The sequence below is a fragment of the Danio aesculapii genome, chromosome 18 (assembly GCF_903798145.1).
Source record: "Danio aesculapii chromosome 18, fDanAes4.1, whole genome shotgun sequence".
In the NCBI taxonomy this organism is placed as follows: Eukaryota; Metazoa; Chordata; class Actinopteri; order Cypriniformes; family Danionidae; genus Danio; species Danio aesculapii.
In genome coordinates, this window is record NC_079452.1 from 54,309,403 (window position 1) to 54,333,089 (window position 23,687).

Here is a 23,687-nt window from a genome sequence, read left to right on the forward strand (position 1 = left end):
GACCTGTATTTATTTTTAATGTACATGAGTGCCAGAAAGTTGTCAGAATTTTTAACAAGGGACCGAAAAAAATATCTGCTTAAACTGACGCTAGAGCTCTGTTATTAATCTAACATAACCGCAGGAATCATTCATTCATTCATTTGGCTTAGTTCCTTCATGAATCTGGGGTCACCACAGCGGAATGAAATGCCGCATATGATTTACGCAGCGGGTGCCTTTCCAGCTGCAACCCATCCCTGGGAAACATCCATACACACTCATTCACACACATACACCACGGACAATTTTAGCCTACCCAATTCACCTATAATTGAGGCTCAAACCAGCGACCTTCTTGCTGTGAGGCAAATGTGCTACCCACTGCGACACTGCGCAGCCCCCGCAGGAGTCACAATCCAATAAAAAAATATGAAAGGCTGATGGCTGTTTTTTTTCATGTAACTATTAACTAATATTTTTGTCTTGGAAATCATCAAGAGACCACCCGTCATTGTCATGCAACCCCCCTAGGCATTGGCAAAAATGTAGATAGTGCCCTCTAGTGGAGTTGTCATCTGGAATGTGCAACGAAACTCACCCAGAGCAACATATTTTTGCAAGAGCTGAGACACATATTTCCAGTGAGTCTAGACCAGGGGTGGGCAAACTCGGTCCTGGAGGGCCGGTGTCCTGCATAGTTTAGCTTCAACTGTAATCAAACTCACCTGAACTTACTAATCAGTGTCTCCAAGATCACTAATTATCTATAAGCAGGTGTGTTTGATTTGGAGTTGGAGCTAAACTGTGCCCTCCAGGACCGAGTTTGCCAACCCCTGGTCTAGACTGTGCAAAGAAGTGCTCTTGAGGGGAAAAAAGACAATATAAGATTATTTTAAAAAATAACATTGGAGAAGCTTCACTGCACATCAGGTGTGATGAAAGTCTATGAAAATATATTGATACCAGATCCTCTTATTCTAAAAAGCTCTTTTTTCAGAACTGATGAAAACTATTGAAATCCCTTATTGCTTATGCATTTCCCTGCAGACTACTGCAAAGATCTTGTGAAGATATATTGGAATTATAGGCTGTCTGTAAAATTACACACATTTAGACAATCTTATTATGTATCCTTCAGTTTAATTACACAAAGTGAAAAAGTCTCAAAATGATGAATCATATTTAATTAATATCTGAAAGCTCCATCCATTCAAATATCATTTGTAGTCTAAGAATAGGCAAGAACTGAACTGTATTTCATGAAAATAGGAACCTCCACATTGGAAATGTGAATTTAAAAATAGAAATAAAGACAGCAATAGTGTGAGACCGGGGATGATTGTAACATTTTTCACATTACTCTTTATATCTTTGAAATACATTTTTAAAGCCAGGAATGAATAAATAAATTCCAGCTCACTCTACGTGCCACACATTTTAAGAAAAGATTAGAAGACACGAAAATAAACCATTGCTTCCAACAACGAAGGCTGAATGTCTTGATAAACCTCAATGTAGCAAAAATAAATCCTCCAGTCAGGAAATGTGCAGCTCAGATTGATGAAACATGTTCTTCCTCTAGGTGACTAATAAATTACTTCGTAATTGCTTCTGGAACCCCTTTTTCTCAATGCAAAACAGTCATTTAAATGTAATGACCCTCAACACCGAGGATTCAGTAATCCGGCTCTTGTGGGTAGAAGCTCTGAACTCAGTGTGCAAATTACTGTTCTCATTAAAGCCTCAGAATCCTTATAATCGTTTTAATTGCCATGAGTAATGACTCAATCCAGACCATAGTTATAAACCACAACTATAAGAGTTAGCAACATATGTGTAGCTGACTAAATATTACAAACTTGTTTTTAAGAGGACAGAGATTTTGGTATTTTGATGGCATTTTTTTTTCAACACTAAGCTGCGGAACACTTCATTCCTTCCCTTAAATAGATTTAGAAGTTAAAGACTGGGGTCAAACCGTATTAAGGAATGCAGTTGGAGGAAATAAGTAACTATATCTCTTTTCATACCATTTCTGTCTAGCAAACAGCACATTCTTACATGCATTCTTGAGTAATATGTCCGATTTCACTCATAAACTGTTATCACTAGAGCTCACAATGATAGAGACAAGCTTATATAATGTTATTCAAGTCTATGCATCACTGGGAAACGAGAACATTGAGAGAATTTTTTTTTAGCTTGTGCTAGTGTATATATTGACGTTGAAATATTAAACATTATGTTGTCAAGACATTTCTGTTTAAAGCGTGCGTGGGTTGGTGTCTCATGAGATTCCTTCAGAAATCTACGTGGGCTGCCTTTCATGTACCAACTAAATCCAATGCACGCTTTTCTTACTACAAAGTCAACAGCTGAACAACTCTCACATGTATATTTCTGTAATCGCAAATAGTGTGCAAGCATATCAGAATGAGGTATTTTAAAGTGTACAAGGTTATTTCAGTGAACAGATCATTTATGACACCACTTCTAACTAGTAAGGGCACTTGAAACATTGGTTTTATTGGAGATCAATACAGAGGAACTGCCTTTACCTCTTCACCATCTTTGAAGAAACAGCTTTGATAACAAGATTGCCTCTCAAATGGCACCATTTGTTGCCTAATCGTTTGATTCTTATATGCCTTAAATCATGTCATATTCTCTGCATCAAGGTGTCGGAAATGCAGTCGTAGGGCCCTGTGGATTCAGCATAACGGAATAATCAGCATAATCTGCTTTATTTAGCAGTTTGTGTAATGCATTTCATTTATCAGTTAATCTATTAAAATACAAACTGTGAGTCTAACTTACTTTTAGGATATATATAGGAAAAAATTGCCTTTTTTGCTAAAAAAAGTGTCTTGTTTTACAATATAAATAATATTGATACATATAGATATACAAAGCATTCCATAACAATCATGCATTGATACTTTTCATTTCACCACACAAGAAATGATCAGGAAAACATTTACACACTAAATCAGTACTTATCATGTATATAATGTACTGGTTATATAATCCTGGTAGGTCACTAAGGTCTTCTGATCAGTTTATTCTTTCTCTACCAAGGCCCTGGTGTATGTGAAGTGGGGATCGGGCTATTGGTGTCATCGCCCCAAAACACTGGATGCCCCAAAACAGCATCTTTGTTCTTTAGCATTTGAGTCTTTTTAATGTTTGCCTCATGTTTTAATTGTTATGTATGTGATGTAGGGCTTATTTGAATTATTATTGATTGTGTTTAGCACTTGGGGAAACCTTGTGTAGTAAAAAATGTGCTATATAAATAAACTAAATAACTAAGTATAAATCGTAAGGTAAAATATCACACACAAAAACACACACATACATAAGATAACATGAAAATAATAATACTAGTAAAAAGTGTCTTTAACACACTTTTGGTTTCTGTTGGTAGGCCAAATCTGCTGGTTTCAGACCACTGACTAAATACAATTCCTGCATAACTGCTGGGAGTGATTGTGCATCATCAAATAACCATTATAGGGCTGGTCAAATTTATAATCATGTGCTTGTTCTTTTTTAAATTAATATTTATGATAGGGCAGTGCGGTGGCGCAGTGGGTAGCGATTTCGCCTCACAGCAAGAAGGTCGCTGGTTTGAGCCTCAGCTGGGTCAGTTGGCATTTCTGTGTGGAGTTTGCATGTTCTCCCCGTGCTGACGTTGTGCTTCGGTTTCCCTCACAAGTCCAAGACATGTGGTATAGGTGCATTGGGTAAGCTAAATTATCCATAGTGTATGTTGCGAATGACTTTGCAGATAAACTACCTTTCATCTCGTTTTAGGCTTGAACAACTAAATTGACGATTACATCTATCTAACGGATTATATTTTAATGAATTTACATTATTGATGCTGAAAAAACAACCTTATGAATTTGAAAATAGTCACATCAACCTTTCACCACAAGTTTATTGGTGGCTGAAAAACACTTACTGTGCATATAGCCCCTCTTCAGCCAATGGCCAATGGGGTAAACAGTAAGCACACGGATTTTTAAATTCAGTCCGCCAGCCCCAGGGCTTCTGCTGAATTGTCATCCCATACAAAATTGTGGCGTTTAAGGTCTGATTCCTTTAAAAAACAGAGATCATTACTGCCTGGTTAAGATATGATATAAAGGGGGTAGCATAGTACGGAGACTATTTTTCTGTGCCATGTCTTTAAAATATGGAAATTCATTTTACACCAGTATTTTCAATAGAGTATTTGCACTAGCCTGCTGCTAATGATGGCACATGCGTTTAAACAGTCTTTCGCCTCTTTTTATGCTTTAACAACTAAATGAATGCTTAATGCATTCTGTTTAACTGATTATAATTGAATTAAATTACAACATCGATGCTGTAAAAGGAATCTTATGGAATTGAAAAGTCACATCCTTTCACCGAAAGTTCAACATTGGCTGAAAAACACTAGCTGTGCATATACACCATTCTACATGCTGAATCAGGCCAACTGGATTCCACGTTAACCCAATGAGAGGCGACCAGTGAAGCACATCAAACCAACTGATGAAGCCTATCAGCTTGTTGTGTCCCTCCTAAATATGCACACAGCACGGTGTACTCTGTAATACACATGTGCAAAATAATCATATAAAAGAACCTAAAGTACTACAAAATATTTTCTGAAAATGTACCACAGTTACATCTCTCTTACCATTATTTCAGAGGGTCAGGTAATCGAAGCCAAAAGTCTGTTAACAAAACAGGTGATATTTGACACTATATTTGCATATGTGACATCATGTTATTTTTAGATATGTCTATACTGTACAAAAACATCAGGCCTAATGTCTATTCATGAAAGGTGTCACCTTCCATACTCACACCACAGCACAGGTGTGAGTTGAAGGCTGAGTCCACTAGGTGGTACTACGCATGTGTTAATCTTATTTATACTTTGTAAACTATGCAATACTGAGAATTAATGTGAGAAAAAAGTATGCCCAGGCCTTGAGTGTCACTTCACCTGCATTTTAGTCTTTTATGTTAGGAAAAACTAGCTACATCATGCACACTCGTGAATGCAAGCCTTTTCAGAACATCCTGTTAAAATAAAAGTTTGCTTTGTAGAATTGGAAGCAATATAGCAATAACATTTAGCCATTGAAGAAGTCACTTTCCGTCAAATATTGTGATTTCTGGTTCACCAATATGTTTTTTTCATTGTTACATGAAAACAAAAAATGGGGTAGGGCCACATTTCCTTTGGTAAAAGGTTCATAGTTCATATAAATAAATATGAGTGAAGAAAGTGGAATTTTATTCATTCATTCATTTTCTTTTTGGCTTAGTCTCTTTATTAATCAGGGGTCGCCACAGCAGAATGAACCACCAACTTATCAAAGATATGTTTTACGCAGCGGATACCCTTCCAGCCGCAACCCAACACTGGGAAACACCCATACACACTTGCATTCACTCACACACTATGGCCAATTTAGCTTATTCAATTCACCTATAGCCCATGTCTTTGGACTGTGGGGGAAACCAGAGCAAGAAACCCACGTCAACACGATAGAACAAGAAATGTCAACTGAGCCAGCCAGGGCTTGAACCAGCGACCTTCTTGCTGTCAGACGATTGTGCTACCCACTGGCCAATTCACCCATAGCCCATGTCTTTGGACTGTGGGGGAAACCAGAGCAAGAAACCCACGTCAACATGATAGAACAAGAAATGTCAACTGAGCCAGCCAGGGCTTGAACCAGCGACCTTCTTGCTGTCAGACGATCGTGCTACCCACTGGCCACCGTGACGCCCAAAGCAGAATATTTCCTTTGATTAAAAATAAATACATATTTAAAAAAAACCCACAAAACTATCATTTAATTAAAACAAAACAGAAAATGTGCAAGAATTCATTGTGGGCAGGGCAAAAAGTAATCCTCTTAGACACTATCAGACTGTTAAGTGTAAAATTTAGATGTGGAGTGGTGTGATACGAGGCTGTAACATCACTCCAATCACTAACCCCAACATCAGAACCATTCAAATACAGCGTTGGTAGCATAATCTGACAAGCAGGAGGAAAATGCCAGGACACTTGCCTGTGCCCCACCAGTATAATGAAAACTAAACACCCCTGGGGTTTACATCGTTGTAAAAAACAACTCTCCTTTAGTCTTGCTTAGGTTATAGGCTAGACATCTTAACAGACCAACCGATTAGACTATAATTATTTATAGACATGCCACAAATAGTAATAAAAAGGTGATATTCTGTTCAGACAATCTTACCATTTATTCATTTTTCAACATTTTGCTCATGATGTGTTCTCGAGCGCTCTTAGTATTACGGTAAACGGAGCTGCGCTCATATTCTGAATGAGGGATATTACGGCAAAGTTATAGATCCGTCGGAGACTTGGTTGTTTGCAAACCCAAAGAGCACTGCAATGTAAATTTATCAAGAGAATAATAGGACGGCATACTGAAAATTGCGCAGGGGACGCGCAGAAAACCTCAGAAGCTTCTTTCAACTAAACTGGTGAGGAAATAATATTTTTTGTATTGTTATTAAGTAATATCTTTGTGCGGTCGCTACACCTATCCATCTCACATAGTTATACACAGGAGTACTGGTTACTCTCCTTTGAATTCTAACCAAGCAAACCTGGTAGCGAAAGGGACGCGGAGATGATGCAGGGATGACAAAAGTGCGTTTTCTTGCGTTATGAAGTTTATTTTAATTCCCACGAGGGAAACCCGCGTTCATTGTTGATCAACATGTGTTGTATGAAGTATATGGAGTATTCAGACAGCTTGGAGAGAACTGAAGGTATGCGCGCTCGAGCACGCGACACTTTACTCACCAAACGGATACTGTATTCACAGTTTTAACGTTTGTTTGAGAAGTACATCCTTAAAAGCGCAAGGTTGGATTGGTAAGACTTGTAATATTTTACTTACTGAGTTGCTTGAATCACATTTCTGCTTTCGCGTGGATTTTTATCTTCAGGTTGGTCATTCTGTAAAACAAGTGCTTTTCCGAACTAAAAAATAGACTTTAATTCCAGGAATTGCTGCCACCCTGAACTAACCCATTTTTAATAATTATAGCGATAACAAGCTTGACATGGAAGTGAAAGTCGTTTTATTTTGATACAGTTTACGTTAAGAGCTTTAACTTAATATTGTCCTGTCAATTTAATTTAATATCGACTATATATATATATATATATATATATATATATATATATATATATATATATATATATATATATATATATATAATATGGTGTATTTTTGACACGTTTTCAAATGTATTTTAATCATAATATTATTTTATTTATTTATGTATTAATATTATTTGAATATTTGTATGAAGAACTTAAATAAAATTAAGATTTCTTTGTTTTAAATCATTTTCATAATTGTACCCAAGAGCAACAACAGTGCGCATGTTTGTTGAGTCAAATCTGTTGATGATTACTGGGAGAAAGCAAAGAGATTAATAATGATATTATGTCTACGCTTGATTAGTTTTTAGATCACTGCATCATTTAGGTCTGTTGCACTGCACAGTTTACTCTCGGAAATGTTTTTATAATGTGCTGCCAGATTTTGAGTACAGAGAACTGATTTTTACATTCCAAACATAAAGTCATGATTTTAAATACTTTTTTTAATGCAGGATGTAAAGAATTTATGCAAGACAAAAAACAAAACCACACACACACACACACTCAAACACACACAAACACAAAAACAAAAACTAAACAAACACAAACAGTAATTGTCAGCAAAGACAATGATGAACCTTTTCCTCCAGCTTTGTTGTTGTTTCAAGTATTTACTCTCAGTAGTCTTGCTGTAATTAGCTTCTTGGCATTGTGAATGTGTTCTTGGAAGTCTCCACTTGCTGTCTAGCTCGCTTTGCTTAAGGTCAGAGTAATTGTTGCTTACAGTTTATGTAAAACAACATGGGCAAGGACAGGTGCAAGGAAATGTTTTGGTAATGTCCGACTGTTTTATGTCTTCATTTCCTGTCAATTTCACACCTTTGAAACAGTGCCCTCAGTTTTTTTTTTTGTCTCTGTGTTTGGTTTGCCACATAATATCTCACCTCAAATAACCATCACTGAGGTGATACTTCAAGCAGCTGATGCAGATGAAGATCTTCAAATTTGCTTTGCCAGTTTTATGATGCAAACTGATAAAGAGTACATACTGATTTTTGAGCTTCATTTTCTAATTAATGCAAGAAACTGAAGGTGAAAAGGGTAAAAACTTATAGTTATCGCCATACTTCTCCAGTTGATGCATAATTAGGTGATTCTTTTTTGTATTACATGTTTTCTAAATTGTATGTTTTAATATGAAAACTGCATAATATTATGAAATATGAGCTAATTTGCATACTCATCTAGCTAAAAAACACACAAGCTGTCACTGGGGGCGTTACCTTTTTAAAAGCTACATGCTTCAACAAAATGGGTCCATATGGATGTCTTTAAAGGTACATATTATTTCAAAAAGTAGACTATTGTACTCTTTATGTGCTAATTTGCATTTTTTTTTTTAAGATATCAATATGGACTCTTTAAGGCTGGCATACACAATGCAATTTTTGTACAAGCAGCTTACAAGCTCCTCATATGATCATTTATAAATTTGTCAAATAATGTTTGGAAGTTGTTGGCTTGTGGATGAACAAGCTGATCTGTTCAAATTTGACCAATCAGGGTAATAAACTTACTGAAAAGCGAGCGCTGTATGATGTTTTATTTATGACCGTCCATAAAATTATGTCGTATATCACTATATACAACAGTTCTGTCTGATTCCCGAATCTGATTGGCTGATAGCTGTGCAATACTCTGCAATATCAGAACTTGTACAGCCTCCTCATTCTTCTGTATTACTCCACCCACATAGAGTGACTGCAGATCAATAAACTCATTAAAGTTTGACAAATATTGCAACTGTTGGACAACATCATGTACTTTTGAGGCTTTTTTTTAGTCAAGAATGTAGTAGATCGTAACTATGCAGTTTATTTATAAGGATAGTGCCTATTTAAAATATTCACAATTTCTGAGATGCAGATGCATCTATGTGCCTGTCATACTGAGTAGAGCATAGGTGGTTGATTTTGTCCATCCTCAAGATGGAGACAGAGATCAAACAATAAGCTCTTAGAGGAGAAAAGATCGGAGTATTTTCAAACTACAGCTGATCAAATCATTATAAAACTCGTAAGTGACATTCTAAGTCGATCTCTCTCTTTTGAATGTTGCAATGCTGTATTTATACCGTAGTGTATTGAGTGTGAGATAGGACTCAAATATCAGTAATGTATGTATTTTATGTTGGCCCCTCCTTATACTCTGAGTTTGAACTCTGAGTTACGTTTTGGTTGGCCATCTGTTCGTTTCCAATGAGTCTCCTGTTTTTGTTTCTGCAGATTAGTTCAGTAAACAGAAAGAAATAAGAAATGCCCGAATGTGTTTAGTGTTTTTTTTAAATTTTTTTTTTATCGCAAACAAAACAGTTATCTGGTAGTGGCCTTTTTATTTTGTGGTTAATTATTGTGATCTCCCGATTGCAACAGAGAAATACTGAGAAATGTCTCTAGACTGATGGCATTTCCTGTTGTTCGACCTTATAATTGTAAGCAAAGTCACCTGTTTTGTCATCACTTTTGATATTACGCTAGAGAATCATTCAATTACTAGTTCTAAAGGGACATTGGTGAATTACTAACGGTTTCTGTTGTTCTGATGTCAGCTGCAGATGTGAATGAGTGGTGGAAGAAAGTAGTTCCTCATACAAAAGGGTTTATAGACTCCGTGTTTGATTTTCTTTTTTTATATACACGATTATGTTGTCGAACAGTTGTATAAACACAATATCACACTCGTAGCAGTGCGATATGGCTGTATATCGGCACTGGTGGGACACTAATGCACTGCTGCTCATGTGATATTGCTTATGTATACAGTATCAAATACAAACGGTTTTCACATAAACTCACTTGTGACGTATGATCTTCCGATTATCACAATTTGCACTGTATATACCTGTTTTGAGAAAACAGCCTTTAAAATATGTAATTAAAATCTGCAGGAACAAATTGATGAAGTATGACAAACCTAAAACTTAAAAGTGCATCCAGGAGACTTACTGTTCATGAAACTGAAAAAAAAAAACCCCAAAAATTTAACGAAAACCAAAAATCATGAAACTTTTTGCCTGCAATCTCTCACCTTAAAGCTGCAGTTGCTCAGTACGTGTTATCCAGGTCTTGGTTCTGGAGACAGGTGTGGGCGGTGAATGTGTGGGAATTTATTACTCAAAGGAGGAGCAATCTGAATCCAGTTCTTTCCGATTTTGTCACCATGGCAACGTTAGGAGGCAGGGGCTATGCATTTTATATAAGGTGCAGATACTGACCGTTTGCTCTGTTTGAAATGGAGGCCTTGAAAGGGCACAGTGATCTAAATCCAGATCGTATGTACACAAAGCCAGAATTGCCTTCTGTGCAGTTCAAATGTCTCATGAGAGCAGAATGTGTAGTTATGCCCTGGCTGTCAGTGTGGTGGAAATATGAGGGAAAACACCTCCTTGTGTGCAAAGCTTTCGTCTATGATTGATTATGGTGAGCTGCATGAAATATCTCCTTAACAGATGACCTTTCCGGGTGGCTGTGCTGTTAAGTGACCTGTAAAAAGTGTCATTTTTCCATTGGGTTGCTTACAGATTTTTACCTGCTTCTCCTTTAAGTTCTCCTCAGTATCACAGTGAAGAAGATGTTAATTTAAAGCCACAGAAAAAAAGAAAGAAAAAAAAAGGCACTGTCACAAGTCCTGAGAGCACAGCACTCTGGGTAAGACAAGCAGATGGTGACCTGCTTTCTGTCATGTCTTATTCTATCACTGGGTTGATTTATCAAGCACTGTCCTGTGAAACCGTGATGCCACCATATTTTCTGAAACTCAGACCAAACAATCCTCAATTGCTGTATCTCAAGAGCCCTTGGTGATGGAGAGTTTAGTCGAAAATGCTGCAGTGAAGATAATGGGGGAAAAAAGAAACCATTATGTTTTTTATTTAAATGTATCAAATAAAATCTCTTATAAGTTCAGAAACGAATATTTAAATTAGTATATGAATGACATTAAAATAACGATGCATCAAACTCTTCAGTTAAAAAGGAAAAAGGGGAAAAACTCTCATCCTGACAGTTTACTCAAGTGTATACATACAATCAGGCAGTTGATTGCAAACACTTGAGGTAATCGTCTGAATGTGTGAGTTGTTCCCACCCTTTTATTCATATATTGTGTGCAGATACTGTATAATGTCCTGGGGAGCTCAAAAGGCTTGTGATACGCGATATGAATTCCTCTTGCCCTCAGGAATCGTTTTACAATTCCCCCTATTGATGTCTTTGCGTATACAATGTTTTCTTGTGTTTTTCTTGTAGATCATTTCAATCGTGGCTCATTCAAAACATGTGACTCCGGCTATGCATTTCTGTGAAACTCCAAAAAAGGAAACACATTTATATGTACATTTTCAAACTGAAATTAATACAGAGGCAGTTTTATTGGCACAAATTGTAATTATAGGGCAGATCATTAATAGTGGTCTTTACGTTGCAGTTACTAAATACTAAAGAGCTTTTCTGAGAAAGCTAATTTTTATTTGGCCCAAACTATTTGAGCTTTTAAACATTTAAACTCATTGGACAACATGCTACAAGTAATAGAATATAATTTATGTATAGTGTTCTTGCAGGCATTTTTTTTAACTGCTGCACTGATAATGATTTCATTCATAGCTCTAATGAACCAAAGATATTTGTGAAACTTTCACAAGAAGATGCTGTTTCAGCTTTTATGCTAAGCAATTTCTGATTAATTCAATGTAATTTGACACCCAAATAATTTCAAAGTCAAATTGTGGTACACAATGTGTCCCTGTTGGTTTAGTAAACCAATATCTGCAATGTAGAAGTAATATATTTCTTATAGTTTCTTGTTGCAGTGAAAAGTGCTGTGAAATTACATGGGCCTTGGATGGATTTTGTTTGCTTGAAAAACCAATATGCAGTCTAGATCCCCCACATTTGGTATAATATGAGAGAAAATGATGATTTATCTAGCACTATCACTAGTCTGAGAACATTTCTTCCCAATTTGACATTAAAATATTGTTATTTAGATTTTATTTCTAGAGCTATTCTCATTTCTTATTGAAAATCAGGGTCATTTTTACCAATAATGATATCTTAACTATTCAGAAGTTAAAACACTGATATTGTGTCAACTAAAAATATAATCATTAGAAGTGTAAACCTACACTGGTCTCACGGTTTGGTTTGGTTACAATTATCATGCCTTCAATTCGATATCTTAGTGCATCATGGTGCATAGGCGATGCTTTCCATATACAATTTTATATTTTACTTCACACACAAGAATACTTGTATTAAAATGTATAAATATAACGAGAATTTAAAGCAAATAAACAAATGTAAATATCCCACTCGCTTTATGAGCCCTCTAGAGCAAGTTCTTACATCCTTATGGTTGGTCACGCGCTCAACATAAAGGCTGTACAATATTGACTGTAATGCTCTGGCACTGTTCACCGGTGAGTGACACCTATAAACTACAGCAGCGATCACAGCTGATCTATGATAGACACTGTGGAGAAAACTCGCTCTGCAGACACGTGCTCGTATATGATCCAATAGTATCACTGTAACATCTGAGAGGAGAGGAAACGTCACGCCAGCAGGTCAAAGGGCTGCAGTGAGAGAGAGAAATGGAGTTTACTTTCATTTTTTCAATCGCAGTAAAATAGGAGCTTCTGCTGTAACTTCAGTGTCAGTGAAAGACTGTCCAGCAAATACACACGCAATGAATTGTGCACAGTTTCTGCGTTTTTAAGTAGTTTGAGCATTTTAATTACTCTCGCTCGCCTCCCTCGCCATAGTAAGCTACCGCGACATAGCACATATGAGATAAATGACATCAGTATGTAATAAGCGGTTATGATCGATTACTGAATCGATAATGAAATGTCCATGTCTGCATCGCGGTGCACCGAATAAACATTTAATTTTCACACCACTAATAATCAGAATATAATCAGCTGAGATTATGGCGAATGTGGCTGTATTTAGTTATTATTATGGTTACATTTTTATTTTAAATTTGGAAGAAATGTCATCAGTAGTTTAAAGCATAAAACCAAAAATATTGTTGTACTCAAGCACACAATAGATCATTAATTGAGAGAATTAAACTGAGAAGCTCCATGTGGTCTCTTCATTTATTTTTAATAAAGCTGAATATTAGCAGATATTATATATTTATTAATTTGTCATTTAAAATTTCAATTAGCACTTAAGTTAATCCTTCATCATATTTTTTTTTACTTGCTTTTGTATCACTTTTATTTTTACAAGTAATAAAGTATAGAGTTTTTAATAGTGACCGATTTATTAAAATAATTTTCAGCTTAATATTGGCCATGAATTTATTAAATGCACACAGCACCTTAAATACTTGATCTTTGTATAGCATTGAGCTTGAAAACTGTAAATATTCTAATATTAATAGCCTGAAAGCTTTTTGTCTGGTTGAAACCCTGAACCACATTCAGCAAAGATTATTGAACACGCACTGCGCTAATGGTGGTGACTATTTATGTAAAACTGTGACATCAGTCACAGAAGTGGGAGATTCTGAGAAAAGGATGCTGCGTTAGTTCGCACTGATTGGACCCTGAGAGCGAGGGTCTAGTTTAGCTTCTGCTTTAATTTCCTCCAGCACTGTTCTGTCAGCAGGGCACTGCTGTGCCACAGAATGAACAGATGTCCTCCCCTGGATTTCTCACAGATTGGATTACTACGCCTAGGCAGCCCCGGCTCTTTAGAGACTGGATTGTTGCAAAAGCTGCAAACAATCCCTTTAATTTTAGCCAAAGTTCTAACATGGTTAAAGCGAGAAGAAAAGAATGCCTTGTACATTTCAAAGCTAAATATCTGTAAATCAAGGAATAGGTATCAGCCAAAAGCAGCTAAGCTCCTGAAGCTCATGCATGGCCTTATCAGGTTACAGAGGGTGTCGTTTTGGATTTAATTCATTGCATGGTTTGATTTGAGGTGTTTTGACTTGGACTCTCTCTGCACAACCTGTTTTTGTTTGGTGTGACATAGACAAGCTGACATTCATCTTTGCTGTCATCCAACACTTCTGTTTTTTTCTACTCACATTTTGATTGTCAGATTAGTTATCGATATTGGCCATAACATAAAAATGAATAAAAATGTATTTAAATTCCACTGAAATTTATAATTTCAATATAAATGTAATGTTGTAATGTTAAATATAAATGTAAAAAGCAGAAAAATGTTGATGAACATTCTGTGGTCACTTTCTTTTGTTGTCAACCTGCACTCACTTTGTCTATTTAAAAACACAAGTAGTGAATTTTATTGTTCAAATGTTAAGTTCTTTTCCTTTTAAAAGGAATGAAAACAATCTGTTCCTTGTCATAACAGTGAAATTATGAACTTGCACACAGGAGCCTGAGAAAAAGCTCATATTAGAAAAGAGTTTCAGAGAGGTTTTTGTTGCATGTACTGTATATTGGAAAAATTTGACATGGATATTTTTTTTTCCCCCTGTGATCTATATTGTGATATAAATACAATTTCACCAGATGACTTCATTAGCTCTTTTTGGAAAGGTATTGCTTAAGATCGATTGGGATGATTTGTATGGAATAAAAATACATATTATTTAATTAATTATGTACATATAATAAAAAGCTATAGTCATAAACACTATGGAGCAAGTGTTAAAGTGAAATAAACAGTGATTTATGGTTTTCCGGACAGGATTCAGGAACAGAGATTAAATAATCAAATGCAAAGGAGCATTGCATAGTCTTCATCACATAAATAATTCAATAAAATCTCATTTTTATGGTCTTTATGTTCTCTTGAAATTCTTTAAACTCTTAAAATGTTCACATAAGCCTTAGAAAACACATGAAAATGTTAACATTTCAGTCTATAATGGTTCAATTCTGCAGTATCTCCATAAATTTCATGTGTTTGACTTGTGGTTTCTGGTCCTCTATATTCATAACTCAATATTGCAGATCTTGCGACGTGACTTGCAGACGCACGCCTTGCAATATCGATGCACTACGATATATTGTGCAGCCCTAATCTGAACTCTTCAAAAGAACAAGTATGAAGTATGGACACTGTTAATGTCTCCAGTGTTGATTTCAGCTGGAATTGTATTAGGCTAAATGTTTAGCAAAAATATTGGACGTGGGACATTTTTTCAATTAGCATAGGTCTTTGTAATCATGCTAATTAGAGCTCACAATTTAATCTTTTAATTAATTATATATCAAATTTATTGAGTTCTTTAATTTGCAGTTACACATCAGTAGTTTGATTTAATCTATCAGGAGGTGGTGTAAATCACAGCCTATGTGCCTCACTTTTTGTATTAACACACTCTGTGGTTTGAAAGGCAAAATTGACCCTAAAATGAAAATTCTGTCATCAATTGCTTTACTTGTTTCAAACATTTAAGAGTTTGTTTCATATAGATGATATGAGACAAGATATTTTGAAGAAAGGTGGAAACTTGTAACCATTGTTCTCCACAGTATCTGTGTTTCCTACCAATATATGGAAGTCAGTGGTTCAAGTTTCCAGCTTTCTTCAAAATATCTTCTTTTGTGTTCAACATAAGAAAGAAACTTACAAAGATTTGGAACCACTTGAGGGGCGAGTAGATGTATAGTAAATTTTCATTTTTGGGTGAACTATCCCTTTAAGCCTTGTGTTCTTTTGATGCTCTTTGACAGGCATCTGTTGGTCTATTAAGCAGACTTTTCAACAAGCAAGCAGGTAAGGTTACTTAAGTTTATGTAACACATCGAAGCACATGACCATCTTAAATTGGAAAGGTTATGCACTGAATAGTCTCTGGTAGCTAGAACTTTAGAAAGTCTATAGAATCTACAGCAGCTTTTATTGGCTACCAACTCCTCAGACATGCTAATTCAACCAATAAGAGTTCAGCCAGCACAAAGTTTAGAGTGTGAAAATGTTACATTGTTAGCTTGACAACAACAAACCAGCATTTAAAATTCTTGGACACATTTACATTAGGCTTGAAAAACCTCTGTAGTTGGTCATGGTTAGCGCTAATTGCTACAGTTGTAAACGCGATGGCTTTCTTTGGTTTTCTTTTGGTTTGTTCCTGCAAGCTTTGTTTCCAGGTGGGCCATCATTATTAGCTGTGGCTCAGCTGTGGTTTGCTGTCATCGCTGGTGAGAATGATTGTGTGCTTTTCTAACACTACCCAGTGGACCTTTCTCACTTGTCTGATACAAGTGGCGACCAATAAGCAAAGCAATCCGGGGCTCGGGGACATACTGATATCATTTCTAGGAGTGATTTTCATGTGAAATGTTCTTGGGTTATGCTATTAAAATACTGTAGTGCCACATGAGCATCCAGCGCTCTGTTCGCTGGTGCCAGAGTTCTGTTCTCTGTAATGTTTTCAGGGACTCTGTAGGGTTTTTGGCCCTTGTTAATGCAGATTGATTAATCTTTTGGGTGTCTCTTAAGGTTTGGGAAGTACAGGCCACACTCTTATGTTTTAGATATGCTTCTGAAGTGTTTTCTGTTCTTTAGCTCTGTGGGTTGTACTTGTAGTAATTCCACTTCAACGTTTAATCCATGCTTTGGGTGGAAACACTGTTATTTGACTCCTTTGGATTAGTAGTAGACTGAGCAGCACTCTAATAATAACATTCCATTGCTTGGTGAAATATATTTTTACCTCTTTGTTCTTATGCACTGTTGAACAAGCAGATCTTAGATTTAAGTTGTACTGTGTTTCAGACTTGACCAAGCTTTAAGATTTTAAAAATCCTGAGAAAAATGTCATAGTTTAATTTTTTTGAACACAAAATCAGGCTATTCTAATGATTTCTGGGTGTAATGCCTGTTAAAATTCAGCTTTGACATCACAAGAATATTTTTTTTAATTTAATGATAATAAGAAAAACAATAAGCAAAATAACAATAGTAAGAATTGCAAGTCATTATCTTGATTTGATTTGTGTGAATCATTGCTTTTGATTTATTCTTCTAAAATTTGCAAAAGTATAACATTTTTATTACTGTATTCTATAATTTGGTTCACAATTTTTGCATTGCAAAAATCATAGAGCCCCAGTACAGCTTTTGTAAGAGCCTTCCTTTAAACAATAAAAAAAAAAAATCTTTCTAACCCCAAACTTTTGTATGTTTTTTTAAATGCACATTCCTGGTTTTATTGTGTGGATATCGGTCTAAATGAAAAATTACATTCATCTTTCTGAAACTTTGGACTTTTCTTTTTGCTGCCTGGCACAGTTCTAATATGTAAAGGCCAATTTTCACATTGTCACCGATTCTCTACTGAAACTGGTTTGGATTGACTTTAAGGAGAACCAGTCAGCAACCCACACAGAATCTGTGCTGATAATGAAGGCAAAGTGGCTTCCAAATTTTGAGTAAATTTAAACATACGAGAATACATTACAAAACTATTAACCCTTTTGGAGAAAATGTAGTTCTGTTTTACAGACACATTTTTTGCAACACATTTTTAAACATAATAGTTTTAATAACTAATTTCACTAGTATTTACCATTATGACAGAACATAATGTTTTGCAAGATACTAGTATTTCCCCTAAAGTGCAATTTTATTGCTTAACTAGGTTATTTTGTTTAAGTAGTCAAGTAACTGGACAATAGCGGTTGTTCTGTAGCCAACTGAAAAAAACAAAACAAAAGGGAGCTAATAATATTAGTTTAAATTATATTCCAGCCAAACTAAAAAAATAAGACTTTGTCCAAAAGAAAAATGGGAATATACTGTGACAATTTAAACTTTATTTTCGATATATTTGGGGAAAAAAAATATCACAAGGGTTATTAATTTTGCTCTCATCTATGTTAAAGAATACTTTTGGAAAATGCTTTTCAGTATGACAGACAAATAAATCAGTTAATCATGCAACATAAATGCAACGTAATTTATAATGCAATTAATGCTGAAAATATGAGTGAATTAATAACTTGCTTGATTGGGTCAGTGGAGCTGCTTTTAGGTAGATGTTGACATTGGCCTAAATTACATACATTGACATGGATGGTAGATTGGATAGATGGACAATTGACATATATATGACATCGATGCTAAAACAATATCAATAGATGTTGACAATTGACATTGGTATTACAATGAACTAAATCAGCTTCGATCAAACTAGAACCTCACAAGCATTCTAGTTTGATCGAAGCTGAATTAGTTCATTGTAATACCAATGTCAATTGTCAACATCTATCGATATTGTTTTAGCATCGATATCGCCATGTGCGCATCCACAATAGTCACATCGCAGGACATGCCATGTCGAGTTGGGATCATAACTTTGGAATCATAACTTCTTATATATCTAACAACATTTTTACTCAGATGTGTTCTTTAAGGCCCATGACTGTAAGATTTAAAGCTAATTTAAACCATTTGGGAACAAGAAATAATAAAGTTTGCCTCTTTACCAAAGATTATTTATGTATTCATTCATTTTCTTTTTGGCTTAGTCTGGTGTCGCCACAGCAGAATGAACCACCAACTTATCCTGGCACCTGGTAATGGCAGGCTGTCTCCCATCCAAGTACTAACCAGGCCAATCCTGCTTAACTTCCAAGATCAGATGAGATTAGGTGTGCACAGGGTGGTATGGCCGTAATTGATCTTAATTATTTATCGAACGAAGACTACAGTGTTATTTTAGATTTGATAATTGAATTTTTTAACCTCATTATTGTAATATTTTAACAAAAACCATAAAGCACTGTTTATTCCTTTTTTTTAATATGTGCTTAATTTTTTTATTACATTTTATATATATATATATATATATATATATATATATATATGTATGTATGTATGTATGTATGTATGTATGTATGTATGTATGTATGTAATGTGTATATATATATATATATATATATATATATATATATATATATATATATATATATATATGTATATATGTATGTAATGTATATATGTATGTAATGTATATATATATGTATGTAATGTATTTTATGATATATTTTATGCAGATGCACTTCCCTACAAAATCATCTTGATCAATGTGATATTGTGAATTCTTCCCAAACAGTTACTTAAGTCATATTGTGAAATTATGTTCATATCGCAATATATATCACAGAAATACAAAATTGCGCAATATTAGTTTTTTCCAATATCGTGCAGCTCTAATCTACAGTACATAAAGCTAGTTTGACAGAATCTACTTTGCAAAAAGCTCTATAGAAAAAAGATGACTTGACCTGATTTGACTTGGCACTGCTACAGACTCCTTAGGAGCACAAAATAATGATTACAGTATTTGTCAATTCAAGTCACTTTCATTTGTATTGTGCTTTACACAATGTAGATTGGGTAGTTTGAAATGAGCTTGTTTGAAGTTTCATCATGTGATTAAAAAAGACAAAAAAAGGTTGGTTGATTTGTTCCATGTTGTAAATAAAGGGCATCTAAGTTCTAAAGGAAACTTCAAAGCTTCCTGAGAATATCTGAGCATTGATTCTATGTGGGATTCTATCATCAGTTTGGTCTTAAAGCATAGTGGCTGCAGTGGGAAGCTTATCAGGTTTTTTGAGCATGACTGAAGAATATTCTGCTGAATTCATCATAACTCGGCTTTATAAAGAGTTTTATATCTGCCTTGCTCATGAATGGGGATGTTTACAGTCAGACCCTTATAAAAGAAGCATTAATGGTGACTTAATGGGACAAGCCTAGGGCAAAACTGTCAGGGTTTCAAAGAGAAGCACTGTTTTGACGCAGCTAAGGCTTTGTGGCAGCAGTGAATGTACGATCGTAGTAGGACATTGTGTGCTATGTGCGCTAGTGTCGTGTTTCATTGGCAGTGTGAACACAAATCTCTTTCACATTTGTTTCAATGGTGCTTTATGTTTGTGATTCATCGTTGAACTTGCTGCCTGGCAGTGTTTGAGCGTGTGTGATGGAAGGGAAACAGAGAAGTACAGTAAATCTCCAAAATTAGCTGCTCTTCAAGTTCACGTTTTATCTCTATCGCATCTGTTCACTTCAATGCCCTCGCTCTATTCATCCCTGTGTTTTTGAGCTTTCGGATAAATGAGCTTGAAGATGGATATGGCAAATGGGAATTTAGCAGACACCTGTTTGTGTGCAGTGTTTGCTATATAAACATCACACTGACTCATTTTCCTTTTGATGATTGACTTTTTTTTTTTTTTGCCTTTTTTTAAAACGGGATTTAAAGCAAACTAGTCAGGCTGACGTTATGGATCAGATTCTGTGTGTGAAAAAGTTAAATATTAAGGATAAAATGGCAGCAGTTTGTAAGCAAATTTGTTCTGGTGCTAGATTGAAAGGTTGAAAACAAGAACAACTTTAAAAAGTTTGTGTATGTCTGTCTGTGGTGTAAAACTATGGAACAGTCAAGATCTGACTCTTAAACAATGTCAGGATAATAATCAATTTAAAAAGTTGTATAAATATATGTTATTAAAGGAGTATAATGATGAAGGTGATTGAAAAGGTGTAAAAGGAGAAAGGTATGATGAAATTTTAATTAATGGCTACCTGCAGTACTAGGTTTTTTTGTTTTTTTTTCTCTGGGTTTATGTTACAAGGTATACGGGTACAAAATGGAAGCAAACATATAGTTTGTCGGATATGCCAAAAGGATAGAATGTGTTCATGTGAAAGGAAGAGATAAGTAAAGGAAGAAATAAGTTTAAGTAATAGACGAATGATGTATGTGGTAATGGGGTGGGAAAATAATAAGCTTGTGCTTCATCCCACTTCATTTTTGACCATGTTGAAATATATTCTTTTGTTAATGATATTTTATGTATGATACTTTGTTCGAAAATAAATAAATCAAATCAGATTCAAAGTACCCACTGGAATGAAGATGAATCAATTAAATGTAAATTGAAGCAAACTTTCACCTTTTTATTATTTTTTTTTTTTGTTTTTTTTTTTAATTCAAATTCACTGTCAATATATGTTGACGTGTTCTAAAGATTTGCAGTCTACCAATGATGTTTGGGTGACAACACAAGGGATAACAAAGACATTCGATTAGAGACATTGGCCAGAGTCTAAATGAAAGAGCATACATACTATGTTTGTGTTCACTTCTCAACATGTCAACAACACAAATCAAACTTTTTCAAACCTCAGTGTTTGAGGCCCCGTTTACACTAATACGTTTTAGTTTTAAATTTGCGTTGTAGAACGAAAACGATTCATGTCCACACTAGGCATGGGCCAGTATAGGATTCTGACGGTATGATAACCTTGGATAAAAATATCACAGTTTCATGGTATCACGGTATTGTGATTACTGCTATAAAATACAATCTTTTTAAAAGTCTGGGTAAAAACACACATTTTTCTCCTTTTAAAAACAATATATTTTATTTTTTGAAAGATTTTTTCATTTGTTTCAGAAACACAGATTTCTTTACAATTTAAAACGGCATCTTTGGGTATTTTTTCTGCTGAAGATACTGTTGTCCTAAAAAAATGTCAGTAAAAAATCTTACACATCTTAGGAATGGTATTACAGAAAATGTTGGCTGTTTTAAAATCCTGAAGTTAAAACCGCTAAAAATGCACATCATGTGAACAGCGTATGTGGAGGTCTGAGCTCCAGGCAGTCAGCGGGTGCTTTTGAGCACACCTTCCCTGGTGAGAGCAGTGCACATCGGACCTTTAGATCTCATCTCACTATAGTTGACAAACATGATATTTAATTCATCTGACCTCTGTCTAACGACTCTTCTGTGTTTTGAATCTATTACTTGTTCTCAGTTAATGTGTTTTCAGATGCAAAAACCTCTAAATGCCATCTGAAATGTTTGTTCAATTATTTCACTTTAAAGGCAATGAATAGAACTTATTTGTCACTATAAAATTACATAGCCCACACATAGGAGTCAGAGAAAAATGCTGTTTTAGAAGAAAATATCAAATAACTTTGAGGTTTGCATCTAAACTTTTCATGCATTCACGTAACCACATACACTGATTCTACACATTTGACTGATTGCTTGCCTTTATTTCCTATAATGTATAAACCTATGTACGTTACGCTTTTATAATGGCTATTATTGATTATTAAAACTGATATTCAGAAAAAAAGAGACAGGTTGTGTTTCATATTTTTCAATGAAAATGAAAGGCAGTTATGTTATATGCTCCGTTTTGTATTAAATATGTATACAGTGAAGATGACGGTCATATAAATATGCAGCTACACGATGCCTCAACATTTTTAGTGTCTGTTAAGTTGCCAATATCAAAATGAAAATAGTCAGTTTGTTATATCATGTTTTCATTTATTGTTAAGATAGTGAAACAGTGTAGCCAGGATGATGTACGTTATATAGTACATCGTTCCTTTTGAAGATTTACCCGACGTGTCCTTGGGAATTTGATTTCCATATCAAACTTGTGAAGTCTGAACTTAAGGACAGGATGCAAGACTCAACTTTGTGCACTTAATATTGAAGAAAATGCCCCAATCAAATAGGAGAATGTCTGCAGCCACACTGTTTTCAGATGTCTTGTTTCCCCCATCCACACTGAGATGCAGCAGCGTTTTAAATCAAAATGGCCTCTCCAGCATTACCAAATCACTCCATTTTTTGGGTCTGGAAAACGTTGGAGTAGTGTGGACAGAAGCGGTAACATTAGCAAAACTTGAATTTTAAAACTAAAACATATTAGTGTAAAAGGGGCCTGAGGCTCACCTTAGGATGGCCTTATGCAGACTTGTTACAAACATTCATAGAGTTGTACTGGAGTCAAAGCTGGAATAATTGGCAATGGTAGTTCTTAATTGATTCTTTTTTTAATTTATTTTTTAGACACATTAGGTTTCAGTCACTAACCGTGCGTATGCAAAAATTTATGCATGAAATGCATGAACGCATGATTTCACTAATAAATCATGATTCATCAACTTTCATACTCTAATTCATTCTCAATTTATGAAAAAATTAAAGAACAACTGACACCACACATAAGCAACAATCATTTTTAACCTTCTTCCCTGTGTTTGGACTAATATATATCCAAACACAATCACCTGCTTTCTATCTTTATATAAAGGATGGTTATTGTGTCTCACATTGTGTTTGGAGGCATGGCAGCTGTGACTGCGTCTTTAGAGAGTGTACAGATCTGTTTCCTGAGGGTGATGAATGGCTGATCAGGCCCCGATTACACCGAATGCATTCTTTCGCAGATTGTTCATGCGCCTGCTGTGCCTTGCATTTTGACAGTTAATTTGACAGAGAAAAAGCACATGAGCATCAAGACAGTTGATACAGTGGTTAGCTAGCATTTTAAAAACAGTATTTTCTAAAGTCAGCAGAAATCCAGTGTGTTTTACCTCGCGTTTTCAGAAAGTGTGTTCCACATCCAACATAAAAACTTTAATTGACGTTAAAGTCATTTTTCTTTTGTTATTGCGCCATAATTGACTATTTTTAATTCATAAATTTTCTAATTCATAAATTTTTTTA

The 23,687-nt window shown here is 35.1% G+C and overlaps 1 protein-coding gene across 3 annotated transcripts in view; it reads left to right on the forward strand.

Moving 5' to 3' along the window:
* The first annotated feature begins 6,381 nt into the window (after positions 1-6,381).
* tp53i11b (tumor protein p53 inducible protein 11b) overlaps positions 6,382-23,687 on the forward strand; it is a 116,012-nt gene continuing 98,706 nt past the window's right edge. Inside the window, exon 1 of one of the 3 annotated variants that reach the window (XM_056478831.1) lies at positions 6,382-6,507. The gene's annotated coding sequence lies outside the window, so the exon portion shown is untranslated. Of the gene's footprint in view, positions 6,508-6,743; positions 6,799-6,836; positions 6,905-23,687 lie in introns of those variants that run through there. The other 2 variants (XM_056478832.1, XM_056478833.1) reach the window with 2 other exon arrangements.